Source organism: Alligator mississippiensis, chromosome 2 (assembly GCF_030867095.1).
Source record: "Alligator mississippiensis isolate rAllMis1 chromosome 2, rAllMis1, whole genome shotgun sequence".
NCBI classification, from domain to species: Eukaryota; Metazoa; Chordata; order Crocodylia; family Alligatoridae; genus Alligator; species Alligator mississippiensis.
In genome coordinates, this window is record NC_081825.1 from 93,167,965 (window position 1) to 93,185,354 (window position 17,390).

Here is a 17,390-nt window from a genome sequence, read left to right on the forward strand (position 1 = left end):
TAGCCTCAGTTGGGGATTGCCTACATTACATTATAAGGTGACAGATTAGGAAGTGTTTGAAGGAATGAACTATCATAATTATTTTTGGGGGGAGAAAAAAAACTCAGAAAAAAAACTTTAAGACAACTGGCAATTTTTTGTCCTAAAAAAAGACTGAAGAACCGCTAAATGCTTCATGTTGAAATACATGAAGAGTGTTGTAATGAAGCTAGGCTTCAATTGCTTTCAGTGGCCAATAAGAATAAAACTTTGAGGAAGGGACTTAAATGCCAACATTGAAAATTTGGGTAAAATATTAGCAAAAGCTTTAGAACTACAAAAAGTGTTATTGTAAAGGGCTGAAGAAATTATGAAGGACAGTTGTGCAATTACCTTCACTAGAGGTACTCAAGGCTAGTCTTGACATTCACCTATCAAAGAAAGCTTAGGGGAAATGGAAATATCCCTAACCCAGTGTAACTGTAGGTGTCACATTCAACATTCCAGTTATATGCTAGTCCCAACTCCACTGAGAGGTAATAAAAAAAATCTACATTTAAAACTCAACCCACTTAATAAGAGACAGTAATAACATTTAGCTCTGATAGCACATTTCATAAAGAAATTTATCATTACGTTCATTTTATAATTAGGAGAACCAAAGAAAAGAGATGAAGTGACTTACTCAATGTCATACAGCTGTTCCGAGTGTCGGGCCATGAAAAGTGGTTTGTATATTCAAACAAGCACCTAACCTCATCACCAGAACTGAAGCCAACTTCCTACAGCCTAAAACACAAAATCTGTCAACTATCTCCAGTACCCCCACACACTGCACACCAGAATCTATCAAAGACAACAAAACCCAACTACCTGGGGGGGCACATTCCTCACCATAAAAACACTCTGCCTCCAGTCTCTCAAGCCTGATCCTGAGAGGGAACAAATTACACTGCAAACCACTTTTCAGAGCTGGGCCTATGAACCGCACTTCATCAGCCTCCTAGGTAGTAGGTACAGAAACTCATGGACTCCATATACACAGTGGAGTTCTGGCACACTGCAACCTGCCAGACATCTGACACCCCAGGCACCTCTGCACTTTTACCTGTACTGCTACATCCCCCTTCCCCCCTACCCCCCACCCCAGCCTGTCCCTCACCCCCCGATGCCTCCATTTCCATCTTCACTGACTGGCTTTCTTTCCTGCACTGCATGCCAGGCCAGCCTCTGGATTCTTAACTATTCCTTCCATCCAGGACCAACTGCAGGTACTTCCTCAGCCTGACAACGGGGGTTTCAACCCTAAAGCTGGCTTCCCGGGCAGCTAAGCTGAGCTCACTGGGAGCCTCACAACCCCACTGCAACCAGCAAGTGTCAGGCCTGTCAAAGATGTGACAGGTCTGGGCATTCCTCAGCCAGGACTTTGTGCATGCGTGCATTAGCTGGAGGTTATGGCCCCTCCTTCCTGCCTTTCACCAAGGGATCATTGGTCCTGGCATTTACGGGGCTGCCACACCGCCAGCAGTCCCACCAGGCCTCCCTATCCTGGCAGGGTGCAGTTTTAGTCATCATGCCCAGGACCTGGGGCATCCTCCTTCCCTATAGCCCCAATTCCACACCTCCAAGTTTGTCCTGGCAGGTGAATGAGCTCAGCAGGAACATGTTCTTCCCCTGCTGGCTGGTGATGCAGTTAGTGCCCCCTCCAGCTGGGCATTACTTGGCTTTTCAAAACCTCCAAAACCTCCAAAAAGGGAAATTGGTGCAGACAGAGTAAGGAGTGTGGCACTCAGTCCATCTTCAGGTGGAGCTTGGGGAACCCCAGCAGCGGGAAGTTCACCTTTAGGAACACCAGCTGCTCCACCAACGTAGGATCCAAGCAGGTGTGGTGGGGTGTCACAGCATCCCCAGCAATGCTGAACACCCTCTCGCTTGGAACACTAGTCGGTGGACAAGACAGGTGTTGCAGGGCAACTGTGGCCAGATCCTGCCACATCTGACTGCAGTTTGCCCAATAGGCCAAGGTGTCACATTCCAGTGGCTCCACATCCTCAGTGAGATAGGTAGCCACCGAAGCCTCGGCACTACCTGCCTGAGGCTGGGGTCTGGTGTGTTTGGACCCCAGCATTGAAGCCACGCCCATGGCCCACATCGGCAGTGGCTGGTGTGGAGGAGACCGGCTGGTGCTGGGAGTGCTGGCACGGGAAAGTGGATCCCCCTCTTCCACATCCCCTCGCCTCTGCACTTCAGCCTCGCTGACTTTGTTCACCAGCACCTGTGTCCAGTGATCAAGGGTTTTGGGGCTGCCAGTGCACATGCTCCCCTTCACCCTCGGGTAGCACATGCCCACCATCATGTGGACCATACTGGACCGCAAGGGATCCAGTCGTCTCCCGATGCCCTCCTTCAGCCGCTTCACCAGTGCCTGCACGTCTGGTGACAGCAGCCTGCCCCAGCCAGGAAAACTGATCCCCTGGAACTTTTCCATTTGGTTCTCCAGTTCCCTCACTAGGGGGATCACCTGGCTGAGGAGGGCATCACTAGCGCTAAGGGTCTTGGTGGCCTCGAGGAAGGGCTTGAGGAACAACAAGATCTGGGAGATGGTACCCCACTCAGCCCTGTTCAGGGGGGCGCTGATCCCTATCTCCCTAAGCAAGGCCATCTCATGGATGGCCTTCTGTTGCTCCACCAGCCTCCCAAGCATCAGGTGTGGAGTTCCACTGAGTCTCCAGATCCTGTATGATTCTGTGCTGTGGGATGCTCAGCTCTGCCTGTTTCTCCCACAGCATCTTGCCCCCCTTGATGCTGCGGTGGAAGTAGCCCGCCACCTTCCTGCATTTTGAAATCAGCTGGGTTGTAGCAGTACTGGTGGCAGCACTGTCACCGGCAACCCTGTCCCCCTCACTATTAGGTGCAGCCTGTCTGCCACACAGCAGATGCCAACAAAGTTGGCAGCACAGACAGCCTTCACCATATTGGCCCTGTTGTCGGTGACCATGAACCCGTGGGTTTGCTCAGCCTGCACAGTGAGCCACCCCTGCACGATGCGGTTCACGGCCCCATGATCTCCCTTGCCATGTGGAACTCATCCAGCACATCGGCTTACAGTAGAGCCCACTGACGGCCTGACTGATTGCACCAGTGCCCCATGAGGGAGAAGTAGGTGTGATTGCCACCCCAGCTGTTCCAGATGTCGGAGGTGAAGTGCAAGGCTACCTGCAGCCCTGCCTTGCACAGGTCCTCCCTCAAGTACTCCCTGCATACCTCATACAGGGAGGGCACCACTGCCCTGCTAAAGGTGGTGGATGTAGGCACTTTGTAAAAAGGGGCCAGAAGTGCTACGAACCACCTGAACCCTGGTCGCTCAACTAGGGAGAAGGGCTGTCTATCCAGAGCAAGCTTCTTCCCAATGCTCTGGGTGATCTCGCGTGCCTTGGGAACATGCCCCCCTTTCTGTCTACCTTTCCCCCACTGGTCCAGGGTGGCCTGCCTCTGCCTTGTGGGGAGGGGGGCTTTGGAGTGAGTGGGGGACTTCCCTTTTGGCACACTTGCACTGGTGCCAGGCTGATCAGCAGGAAGAAGGGCAAGGGGGTGGTGCCTCCTCAGATGCAACAGCATGGCCATGGTGGAGAAATGTCTCAAGTCCTTGCCATGGCTCATGTGCCTTTGGCAGTGCTAGCAGATGGCAAACCTGGGATCATCTGCCACCTCAAAATGATCCCACACTACACTACTCCCCCACTTCTGGGTTGAGGGCGAGGATCCTGCCTTTTCCCCCTTCTCAGCAGGGTGAAGCTGAACAGCAGGAGGAGCTGCCTCAGCTGAGCCACTTGCCTGCACAACCTCAGCCTCCTCCAAGGTGATGCTTTCCAGAGGAGACCTGGGTCTAGGGGAAACGTGATGGGTGTAGAGCACTAACTCTGATTCCCCCTCAGTCCCCAAAATTGCCTGAGCCAGCATGCTCAGCATCCCTGGTTCCAGCTCCAGCTCCTCCTCTGGCAGTGGGAGGCTCACGCTGAGAGCTGAAATTGGGGTGGAAGAAGCAGTGATTCCACTCCTGGTGCCCACTTCTGGACTGAGCAGAGGTGGTGCAGGTGCAGGGACGTTAGGTGCAGACGCTGCTCCCACCACCTCACTTCCACTGGCAGCACTGATGTCATGGCTGCTCGGGAATAGAATGGATCTTTGTTTGGGGGTGGGGGGACTTGCAGCTCTAGCTCTCTCCCTACCCCCTCTTCCTCCCCTGCCAGAAGACCTGGCATCTGCCTTTCCAGCACACTTCATATTGATCTTTCCTGTGCTATCTGGTGTTGTGCTGTGAATGAAATTATTTGCATGTCTATTCCTGTATCTTCTTTCTGGCTCTCATGATATTGTGTATACAGTGTTGTGCTGTAAATGAAATTATTTGCATGTCTATTCCTGTATCTTCTTTCTGGCTCTCACGATATTGTGTATACAGTGTTGTGCTGTGAATGAAATTATTTGCCTGTGTTCCTGTGTCTCAGTATATTATCTGTGTCTTGCTCTTCTGTAAATATCTGTCTGTCTTCTTCCGCTGTGATTTTTTTTCAATATTCTGGGTTTGTGTGTGTGTGTGTGTGTGTGTGTGTGTGCGCGCGCGCGCATGCGCGCGTGCATGCACGTGTGCAGGCAGGCAATCTTTGCCTCCCTGCACAGTGATAGATAACCCTGGCTGGGAAAACACAACTGTCTTTTTGCAAAGTTTCCAAAACAAGTTCCCAAAAAAATAATTCAAAGAAATAAATTGAATTGTAATACTACTAATAATTGACTTGAATAGCTAAGCTAAACTAAGCTAAGTTAACCTAATTCCTAACCACTCCTTTATAACATGAAAAAGCAGCAGGCAGGTCTCAGTCTCAGCGTTCCTCTCTCTCACAGTTGCTGACAGGGAACAAGCTGTAAAAGGCACAGAAGGGCTGGAAATAGGGGCTTTTATACTTTCTTTAGTCCCACCCCACAGATGCTGGCATTGCAAAGGTAGCCAGGGAGAAACCCTTCTCACTGGCTACCTACAGATGTCAGTCTTCCCCCCACCCGCTCCCCAACCCTCCCCTCACTCCCCCTCCCTCTTCTATTGCCCTCAAAATGGCCAAAGGGGCTCTGGAGCAGCCGAAGTGGGTCCAAAGCGCTTTGGATGCCCCCAACCTGCTCCAGACACCATTGCTTGTACCCCACTTCGACCTGGAAGTGCCACCACGGACGCCGGATCATCCGAAGTGGGTCCGGATCCGAAGCCTCGCACAGCCCTACTGAATTGTTCAATATTGCAAAAATATAGAGTATTATGAGGATATAAAGGAAATCTTTAAGCCTCTGAAATAGACCTCTTTTTAAATAAAGAGATTAGGTCATCCTGCACGAATGAGGTCACCATGCACAAAAATGAGGGTGTACACTATAAAGCCTGCCATGTTAATGGACAGCAGGGATTTGAGCTATTTTAAATATAATTGCTGTTACACTGGAAAGGGCAGCTTCATGTTAGGTTAATAATGCTGACTTAGCAACAGGCACATCTCAGAGTTGGAGAAAGTATTTCCTATTATCTGCTTCAAGTTGTTATCTAGTATTGCTGCGCACTCTTGGGCAATTGTTTCATATCACATAAGAACAGCAAAGTATCAGGAGTGCGGAAAAAACCCTCATGTTATTCTTCTTATTCGTATTGTAAAATCCAATGCAGAAGCCTGCATCACAGATCAGGACTCTAATGCTGCAGACCCAGTACAGAGCAAAAAGTCCTTGCTTACAAGAGCTTCTGATAAACAGGTGAGACAACAGGGGGATACAAAACAAACAGTGGAGTACAAACAAACAGTATTAAAAGGACTTTAGGATCTTTTGTGAGGAAAAATAGCATTCGCTAACTCCTGTGATCCCTGCTCAGAAAGGGATCCATGAACATTTTGACAGGATTTCAGGTTTTTGTCCAAAATAATTATGTTATTTTTAGTTCCTTTTCTTTAGCATCAGCTTCACCAGGAATTAAGAATATAATCTATTTCAATTGGAACCATCACTCTTGACAGAGCACAGTTTATGCACCGATGAGTTCTTTGATGGCTGCAGTCTTATACGCAAGTGAGAGGTAAGGCACGGGTAGGGTACACCCATGCACTAGCAATGCTCTGAATCTGAGCATCAGATTCATTCCTTCTCTGATGCCAGTCATCGCAAAACTTGATCCAGCCTGCTTTACAAAACCTCACTCCATCTGCAAACTGATTCCGCCAACCAGAACTGCATTCTGCACTCCTTTCCCAATCAGCCACAGAGATTCCAAAGGAACTGAAGTCATCTGTGCAAGCACTGCAAAGTCTGCCTCTCTTTCTAGGATTATTATTTAGGATTCATTAGTTAGGGTTACTAAAATAGCAGTATTATAATACTTACTGACAAATATTTGATCTGGTGAATTTTAACTTCAGGTTGATATAAATTAATCCAATTCTGATACCAAAATAATCAGGGATTTTGGTAACCCTCCCCAACATATGATCAGAAGCAAACTCCCCACTGCTCAACAGACATCAGGTGGGACACAGCCTTGCATTAGCAATAAATGTTTATCCCATCAACATAATGCTATTGCTACTATAGGCATTATACACTCCAAACAAACCCATCAAAAACCCATGCATCTTATACATGACTCTCAAAATGTGATACCTCTAATCTAATGAACCAAGAACCAAATGCCCTCATGGCAACTACATGTGTCAGACTAAACAGAAATTATCCACCAGAGTGAACTCTCATAGAAAAATGATACAGGAGAGATGCATCTACACCATTAGGAGCATTTCTCACAGAACAACCTCTCAGATCTTGCTCAAGGGAAATCTACCTAACACTTATAAAAGGCAAACTTGGTTACAAAAAATCATAAGCTGGATGGACACTAGGGACCACAAACTTTACACTGACATCAATTTTATGGCACATTGGGTGCATCTACACACGCAATCGATCCTGGCTGAGGCACCAGGAGAGGCACACCTGTCAGCAGGGGCCAGGGCACTGCATATGGGAGGCTCTAGCCAATTAGCTCCTTCAGCACTCCCTGCTCTAGCCCACCTGCACCACTACCCATGGACTTTCCCCCACCTGCCCACCCACCCAGCACCACACTCACTATAAACACATACCAGAAGAACAAGTTTTTATTTCCCCTCACATCAAACAGACCCCGCCTCCCCTCCCCAACAAATTTCATAGTTGGTAGGGTCAGAAGGGACCTGAGCAGATCATCAAGTCTGACCCCCTGCCATGGCAGGAAAGAGTACTGGGGTCAAACGACCCCAGCAAGGTGTTTATCCAGCCTCCTTTTAAAGACCCACAGGGTAGGAGCCAGCACCACTTCTCTTGGAAGTTGGTTCCAGATCCTAACTGCCCTGACAGTGAAGTAGTGCCTCCTGATATCTAGCCTGAAACTACTCTGTGCCAGGTTGTGACCATTATTTCTCGTCACTCCTGGTAGTGCTCGGGGGAACAGGGACTCCCCCAGTGCCTTCTGGTCCCCCCTGACTAGTTTGTAAATGGCCACTAGATCCCCCCTCACCCTTCTCTTGTGGAGGCTGAACAGGTTCAGGTTCCTTAGCCTCTCCTCATAGGATCTGCCCTGCTGCCCCTTGATCATGCGAGTGACCCTCCTCTGGACCCTCTCCATGTTGTCCACATCCTTCCTAAAGTGCAGCACCCAGAGCTGGATGCAGTACTCCAACTGCGGCCTGACCAGTGACACAGAGAGGGAGGATCACCTCCTTGGACCTGCTTGAGATGCATCTGTGGATGCATGACAAGGTACAATTATCCTTCCTAACCGCGTCCCCACACTGGTAGCCCATGTTCATTTTAGCATCAATAATGACTCCAAGATCCTTTTCTGCCTCTGCAATGATGAGAAGGGAGTTCCCCAGCCTGTAGGTATGTTGCTGGTTCTTCCTCCTCAGGTGCAGTACCCTGCACTTATCAGTGTTGAAACCCATCCTGTTCTCATCCGCCCACCTCTGCAACCTGTCCAGGTCTGATTGCAGCCTATTCCTCCCTTCTAGCATGCCAACTTCTTCCCACATCTTAGTGTCATCTGCAAATTTGAACAGGGTGCTTTTTACCCCCTTGTCCAAGTTGCTGATGATGTTGAACAATGTGGGCCCGAGGACTGAGCCCTGCGGAACCCAACTGCCCACACCCCTCCAGGTCAAATAAGACCCATCCACCACCACTCTCTGGGTGCATCCCTCCAGCTAATTAGTGACCCATCTGACTGTATAGGTGTTGATGCCACAGTCTCCTAGTTTTTTTAATGAGAATGGGGTGAGAGACTGTGTCAAAGGCCTTCCTAAAGTCCAGAAAGACTATGTCCACCACGACACGTGCGTCCAAGAATTTTGTGACCTGGTCATAGAAGGCCACTAGGTTGGTCTGACAGGACCTGCCTCTAATGAACCCATGTTGATTGCCCCTAAGCATAATCTCCCCTGAAAGGCCCCAGCTGTGGCCAGCACCAACCCTGAGGCTGCATGTTAGCTGCCAGGGATGGCCTCTTCCCTGGATGCAGCCGTGGGCCCTGTAGAGCCATGAGACAGAAGCTGTTTGTGAGAGTTTGCTATATTTCATAGACATTAGGGCTGGAAGGGACTCTGGAGACTCAGACGATAAAGAAGTTTTTCCTTATGTCCCATCTAAAATAGTCTTCCAGTAGTTTGTGACCATTAGACCTTGTCTTCCTTTGGGGTGCCCTGGTGAACAGACCTTCTCCCAGTTCCTGATGCACACCCTTTATATACTTATAGGCTGCTAACAAGTCACCCTTGAGCCTTTGCTTCTCCAGGCTGAAGAGTCCCATGCCTCTTAGCCTCTCCTCATAAGAGATGTTCTCTTGACCTCTAATCATGCATGTAGCTCTACTCTGGGCTCTCTAAAGATTCTTCACATCCTTTCTAAAGTGTGGAGCCCAGAATTGGATGCACTACTCCACCTGCAGCCTCAAGGCCAAGTAAAGTGGGAGGATGACTTCTTGAGTCTTGCTTGAGAGGCATCAGTAGATGCAAGCCAGAGTTTTATTTGCTTGCTGGCTGTGGCATCGCATTGGTGGCTCATGTTCATCTTGTGGTCGATCATGACCCCCAAGTCTCTTTCAGTCATGGAGCTAGTGGGTGTAGCACTGCTGAGCCTGTAAGTATGATGTGGGTTTTTTCTACTGAGGTGGAACACCTTGCATTTCTCTATGTTGAATGTCATCAGCTTTTGATCCACCTGCCTTGCAAGCCTGTCCAGGTTGGCCTGAATTGCCAGCCTATCCTCTAGTGTGACTTCACTTCCCCATAATTCGGTTTCATTTGTGAATTTAGCCAATCCACTTCTGACACCGGAATGCAGATCGTCTATAAATATATTAAAGAGTACTGGTCCAAATACTGAACCCTGGGGGACACCACTGGTCACCATGCACCATGTTGACTCAGTACAGATAAGATGCTCTGTACCAGGGGCTGTGCACTGCCTGGCTTGTCAGCCATGCACGGATGCCCAGGGACCACAGTAAGTCGGGCTGGCAGGCCTGGACCCAGGCAGCTGCTGGCTGAGCCCCCCATCCCTGCATGCTCCCCTGGGGCTGGTGGGCTGCTGAGTGCTGACTACAGACATCCTGTCTCCTCTGGCCTGTTCCCAGAGTGGGACAGGCCAGGCTTCTGGCAGCACCTGCTACTAACCCTGATCCCTCTCCTATCCTCCTGCAGGCCAGCTGCTCTCCTGTGCTGTCACTCAGCCCACAGTGCCCATGTTCAGGGGGTGTGGGGCTCCTGGATGCCTGAGACTAGGAGATGCCCACACTCCCACCTTCCCCACAGTAACACTTCTCATGTAGACACAGCCATTATACTCTAACTGATTCCTGAATTCTTCCCATACACAAAAGGTGATTATGACTCTTTTCCCTTTTAATAGGCCTTGATCTCCTAGTAATCAGCTTCTTTTCTTTTGCTAATTATTTGTCTGCTATCCTTGAAAATTTCTCTCCCCCTCACATTTCATAGCTCTGCCAAACTTTTTTTTTTTTTTTTTTTTAATATCCATGTTTGCTTTTTTCCTCAGAATGGAAGAAGAATTGTCTCGTATTCAAAAGCTTGTTTAACGTTACCCTCAACTATGCAGTTGGTCCAATAAAAGATACCACCCAGCCAAGTCCTCTCTCTCATATAATTCCTGCTAAGGCTGTGTGAAATTTTGCCAGCTGTTTTGTTTCAATGCTGTTTTTATTCGTTTTGAGCTCAAAACAGTGAAATCAAAATGAAACAAAGGGCTTCAAAACATCCTTGAAACAAAACGAGGGCAGTTCAAATATTTCAAAAGTTTTGAAATGTTGTGAGTTTTGAAGATGAAGAAAGGCTTGCCTGCTGGGAAACAAAGTAAGAAGAGGGAGAGGGAAGAGCGGGGAAGGACACAGTGATGGCACGCCTTAACATACACACTGGAGAAGAAGCTCCTGCAGGAGAGGAAAGAAAAGCTCGGTCACAGTTTGGCTGCCTGAGATGCTGCTCATGCTATGGTGCTGCTCACCAAGTTATTATTTTATCTGTTGTTCTTTAAAGTGGTGGACCAGAGTGAGGATGTAGGGGGGGAGGAGGCCTCATTGGGGCATACTACCATGTTGTGTAGAGGCCCCAGAGCCAGTGAGGATTCACCTTAACACACACACGTCACAAGTTTTGTTTGTCAGCAGCTGGAGGTGCAGTTTCCCAGAACTCCCTGCACCTATCTCCTTGAACCTTGGCAGGCTTCATGCCTTCAGAAGGAGCTATCATACCTGCTGTTTTCATCCAAGTCTGCCAAAAAATGACAAAGTTATAGGCAGTTTTGTGCTTCCCCATTATAGTCTATGGGCAAAATGTCAAAACAGCGTAGAAACAGTGAAACAGTTTTAACGAAACAGAATAGAACAGTGGTTTTGAAATGGAATGAAACACTGTCCCATCAAAATGGAAAAATGGAAGGCAAAATGAAACAGTGCTGTTTCGTACAGGCCCAATTCCTGCACCCTCACAGCTATAACAGCACTCTAACACTACAGTAGTGACCGACTCATTTATGCTTATTAAAGTATGCTATCAAGATGATCCTCCCCAGGATAGTGCAGAGTCCCTGGCCTTACTTCTTGTATTTTTGCATACATATACATTATACATCATATGTGCCATGCAAGCTATAAACTAGTAAGACTGAGAAATAACAGCAGCAGAATGGATTAAAGAACAGACTGAAGGATCTTCCTGGGATCCTGTATTAATGCTTGGATGCTTTCATACAGGATGGTCTTATAACCCCACACTGAGCTTTGTGCTGCTGGGACCATAATACCGAAGTCCAAGCTGGCTAGTTCCACACTCCTTTGACTGCAGTGTTAACATGCCCACAGATATCTTAGCTATCTTATCCTCCTTTTAAAAATTGACCGTGAGAAGTGATTGGATGTACAGATCAGTGCTTTAAAGCTGATACAGATCAGTGCATCTACTTACGCCATTTTCAGGCACTGGGGTCACGTCTACACAAGATGCTGACTGTGTAGTCATTACTACACAGTCATTTAGTACTTGGATAAACAAGTATTAAACAACTGTGCAGTAAGCCAAGTTACTGCACAATAAGCCAAGTTACTGCACAGTAGTACCAAAGTAGTGGTAGTACCACAGTAGTGCAGTAGTACTGCACAGTAGTACCACAGTAGTGCAGTAAGCCAAGTTACTGCACAGTAGTACCAAAAAATGTCTTTTTTGTGCTACTGTGCAGTAGCATTGCATCACGGTTATTGCCATGGAATGCTACTGCGCAGTAATATTGGGCTACTGCACAGTCAGCATCTTGTGTGAAATAACTTTCATGGCCTAGGTGAAAAAGTTCACGTTTTTACTCACATTTGCTTATCCAGCATGTGTTGTGGACTCTAGACTCTTGTCACATAAATTTAAAACAACTGGATTTGGTGAAAAAGGAACATGCATTTTATGAAAATTTATTGAAAAAATGTTGAGGCAAAAATCTTCTTTTTGCATCAAACATTAGTCAAAAATGATCAGCCAGCAATATATCTGTTCAACAAGAAGCACAATTTATTTTTCCACATATGTTAAGCCTTTTCCCCCTAAAAAATACAAAATTCATTTTGTTTTAAGCTAGATCAAATAAGCAATAAATCTGAAGTAGCACACTAAAGGTATTTATTATTAAATTATAGGATTGCCTCATTTGAACCAGAAAGTAAGCCACCATGTGGCAGAATTCCACACATGCATGAACTAAAATTCCAACGAGTCCAAGGTCCCACTATCCCATCTTTCCCAAATGCCCAGAAACAAAGATAAGCTTTGAAGTATGTTCAAGGAATTAACAAACATGCTCTTTGGCTGATGAAGAAAGGGGAAGTTAACTTCTGAGTTAAGGTCCTCACAGAAAACACCTTGTCAACAGTTGTGTCTCTGAGGGCTTCAAGTCAAGCAACCCTTTGAATGACAACTGCAGCAGAACCATGGATAGAAAATACAATGAATAAAAATGACAAACTTCATTAAGGATATCAACTGTGCCAGGATGAGTTATGTGCAAAATAATCACAATGAAGTCAAGCCACAAAAAAAGCTTGCTTGGCATAAGATTATTACAAACTGGGAACTAAGCCCACATTCATTGAAAGGTTCACATTTTGTGTGAACCCCAGCCAAACCATTTTATGGTTTCACATCAAAAATATGCAGAATTTGTGGTTTTGCATGGTACCAATGTGAAACTTATATTTTGCTTTGAATTCTAAGGTCCAATTGAATCCGAACACAAAATAAAATTCACTGAATATAAAGCCAAACAGATTAAAGCCAAAGAAAATGTGTGAAGCCACAGTTTTTTCACTGCTATGAATAGCACCTTTTTTCAAATCATTCATTGCTATAAGAGTTTTAGGGAGAGGCTGTCTGAGGCCTTGTGGTCTAGGAAAAAGTGTCTTGATTAAATTCTAAACCAATTTAGTTAAAATTGGAGCAACTGCATTGCATGGGACATCTGATTTCAGTTTCAGAGATCCTCTTATTGATTTAACGTAAGCTTGTGAGGAAACAACTTATGCTAAATTGTTAGGGGGCATTTTAAATTCTAAATGGAATTGCTTGTAGAAGCAAGTGGCAGAGATTTAACTAAATCAGTTTCCAAACCAATTTATTTAAATTAGTAAAATTTCCTTGTGCAGACAGGTCCTAAATACAAACAAACATGAATTTGGAGTATACTTCTCCACATTAAAGTGACATATGGAACTTCATTCTCCAGTGCCTGGCATTTAGTGTATAGCCATTTATACCCATGCAAACCAAGCATAAAATAGCAGCCAAATCTTACCAAAATCAATTAGCAGGATTTTGCACCCACTTGGGATTTGCTCTGAACATGTGTAAACAAGAATGCAAGATGCAGGGCAATAAAGAATTAGATGCATGCCTATAAAATATTATTGATGCTATTGAATTCCTAAATACTGCAAACAGTCTTTATGAGCTAAAGTACTCTGGTAAGGGAGTGGAGTTGGGGAGTGATGTCTCTGGATACCTGTGTTCTGTCTGAAGTGGCCCACCAGGGCTGGTCATGGGAAGGAGTTTGGGACTGAGATCCAGTGCCCTAGACACAAAAAGGATGACTAATTTGATAAATGGGGATTTATTTTTATTTTTTTATGGATTATAATGAGGTTAGTATAGAAATGGCTGCTGATACTCTGTAGGGGTATATCTATACTGCCAAAAATGTGTATTCTTAATTTGAATTGGCTAACTCAGATTAATATAAAAATAGGCCACCTGCATTAACAGCTCCAGTTCAACCACAGGCTCCTTAGAAGTCTTGAACTAGAGCCACAAACCTAAGCTTTGTGAAACAAGTAGCCTTGTCTACACTGTCCCGTTAATCCAAGTTAACTAATCTGAGGTAAATATTCATTTTTAGCAATGTAAACATATCCAAAAATATCAGCCCAAGCAAAACTAGAGAGCCCTTAAGAGGCAGCCAGACATGAAACCAATGGTTTTGAATTAAATGCGATGCTAGAGTTGGATAATGATATCTGCATTCAAACTAGAATGATATGGATTTATTTTCTTATCTTTGACCATGACACATAGCCCAGTATTGCAAACTCCTCAAGCTGCTAAAGAATATATTTAGCTCTACGAACCAGTAGTTAATTACAATGAGGACAAAAGCATTAATCAAACCTGCAAGTTAATTAATCAAAATATTGGGAAGTATTAATCCAAGCTTATTTTAGATACATCACCAAAATAGAAAGAAAGGTTACCATACTTTTGTGCCTAGAGGGAGGCTGGAAAGGTAGAGCAGAATCAAATGTACCCTTAAGACTTATAGAACTGGTTTATATTGGTTATAACCCTCTGAAAAAGAAGAGTCAAAGCATTTTTTCAAGGTTGATGACATGCCAACAAACTAAATTTGCATTAAGGTCCAGTCTTGAATGAAAAGGCAGGCAAACATTCTTAAAAAGTCAATATGGGATCAGGCAAAAACACATTTAAAGAACAGTAGGAGAGTATTGTCTGCATGCTAATAGTATCTGAGACCTTAAGGCATCATAATGTCTGATAATGCAACTGTGCAGACACATAACATTACAAGGTCAAGAATTTACCAGTAGTCTTTGCAAGATGAAGCAAGTTAACTAATTGAATAAAACTGTTAAAATGAAGAGTAACTGACTTGCTGTAGAAATGCTAGAGGTGAATAAATGCAGTAGGTGACCACTATTGAACAAGTAAATATCCCAATGCAATCAGTCTCATTTTCAGAAGTTTCTTTTTGTGAGGTGAGGAAGTGGTGTATAGAACACCTTAAAATGAATTTTAAATATATATTAATCCAATTTCAATGCGAGCTACATCTGGATAAACATTTAGGAAGACAAGTATTATTCAAAGTAGGAGCATCTACATATGCTATTAATGCTATAAAGGGTTACTGTGCAGTAAAATACTGCACAGTAAGCCTTCCCTGGCAGCATGTCTATACATGCTCCCTTTTGGGAGCATATCTACTCCCACTGGAAACACCCCAGTACAGAACTGCTCCTATTCTGCTCTGGCCTTCTGAAGCAGCCAGGGGGAGCTCCAGGGTCCTGTGGGGTACTAGCCTGGAGGCTGGCAGGGAGCATGGGGCTGGTCCCTTTGTGCACAGGGCCAGGAGACTTCTGCCAGCTGCAGTTGCAGCTGTCACTTTCTCCCAAACATATCAAGAGGGGTCCTGATGTCCACAGGGTTGGAAGACCACTGCCACTGCAGAGCTCTCCCAGCCCCTTGCACATGGGAACAAGCTCTATGCCCAGTGGTGTTTCTCCACACAGCTGGGGGCTAGCTGGAAGCTGTCCCACTTCTGCCGCAGCTCTCAGCCAGCCTCGGGCTGAGCAGGGATTTCCCTGAGCAGCCCCGGTCTGAACAGGAGCTGTCCACTTCTAGGGCAGCTCCCAGCCAGCCCTGGACTGAGCGGGCATTTACCTGAGCAGTGGGAACCTAGGTGGGAGCTATCCCACTTCTGGGGAAGCTCCCAGCTAGCACTGGGCTGGTCAGGGATTTCCCTGAGCAGTTGGGAGCTAGCTGGGAGCTGCCTTAGAAGTGGGACAGCTCCTGGACACTCCCTGGCTGTGCAGGGAAGCAGAGAGCTCCCCAGTACCAGCGTTGTTCAGCTCCCAGCTCCTGGGGGGACCTGGGAGCTGAGCAGTGCCAGGACCGGGAGAGTTTCCCATACCCAGTAGCCCCCTAGTGTTGGGGTTGACCGGAAGCAAATTTGCTCCCTGAAAAATCTTCATTGTGCATTGTGATACTTGAAAGTTTGTGACTTTTCATGGGTGTAGCAATTTAAGTAAAAGGTGCAGAAGCACAAATTTACAATAACTGTTTAAGGCTGGTAGCTAGCAGCAACATTGCCTATTTTCCATAGAAACCTTCAGTATTAGGAAGGGAAGGGCGGAGGAAATCACAGAGACCGTGCTGCCCATGCATTCCCTTCCACAACCCAAGGTAGTGTGAATCTGCTTGAGCTACAGTGCCTCACAGAGTGCTACTGGATTAGTGCACTGACCCACGGCCATCAGCAATAAGCGATGGCTTAAAGGTACAGAGACTTAGAGCCTATTTTAGATTTGTGGGGATCTTGGCAAAGACTAAGGCATGCACCCCTCCCACTCACGCTGTAAAAAATTTGCATTGATTTGGTGGGATTTGACATGGCCTGAAGTCCTAGCCAACTGCCTTGGATACATGCCCCTAACTACCCTTCACTAGAAATAAACGACTTTACAGTGATAAAGTCTTGCCCTGTGCGTAAGGCACTTGTTTTAGACCCAAACCATAGATCTAATTCCCAGCTCTGCTACAGATTTCCTGCGGAATCTACTGATTTGTTCAATCAGCTTCAGTTCCCTACTCCCCTCCCCAGTAAAATGAGATAGTAGCAGAGGCACAGCAAGTGCTGTTCAGTGCTGGAGGGAGTGGGGCTGGGGGCAGGGGGGAGAGGGCAGGGCTTGCTGATCACTTTAGATGGGGCAGGGCACAGTGAGGGTAAAAGAAGCCTTGCCTGCCCTAGCTTTATGCACATGAAAGGTGGCAAATACTGCTGCCACTAAAGCACCATCAGCTCAAGCAGCAGCAGTCCGGTGGTGTGGGTTGCCTAGAAGCCACCCTTGGGGTGCCCCGTTCACTCCCTGCTACCCCAGATATGCTATTAGGTTCAGGGCTGTTCCAGCTGTGGCAAGGACTTCTTTGGGAAGGAGCATCATACTGCTCATCCCACTCACCCCCCCAGATACATTGCTGAGTAAGGGGCTGCACTGCCTGGCTACTGTGGTTTTTTCTTTCTTTCTACCACTTTTGTTTATTTCTATTATTGCATATAAAAACTACTTGTGGTCTCTGGCTCCATGGCAGGCCTGTCTTGCAGCATCAGACTCTGAAGTCCACATTCCTACAAAGTAGGGTGGCACACTGCCATGCACCCAGGAAGGTGAGGCTCTCAAGCAGTTTAAGCAATGCGGCATGAAACCAGGCTAGTTTCCAATGGAAATCTGCTGGTGCATTGATGAAAGTGCATCCAAACTGAAAATTCCTGCAAAGCATTTTAATTTTTCCGAGTTAGCATTTTCTAAAACCCGTATTTAATCAGAAGATACCTTCCTCACAGTTATGAAATATTAGAAACAAGGTTGCTCATGTAACTGTCATTTGTCCTCCTTTAATCATGTGATCACCTATTGTTTTGGTTTTTTTTACCTCAGAGCCCCCATCTCAGTGCACAGGATAGATGAGCTTCACAGAACTAGCAGTTCCTCATCTCATTTT

General features: G+C 46.2%; 1 long non-coding RNA gene across 1 annotated transcript in view; it reads right to left on the minus strand.

The window, feature by feature from the left end:
- Window positions 1-17,390, minus strand: part of LOC109280812 (uncharacterized) — a 56,443-nt gene that overhangs the window by 31,730 nt on the left and 7,323 nt on the right. The window lies entirely within an intron of this gene.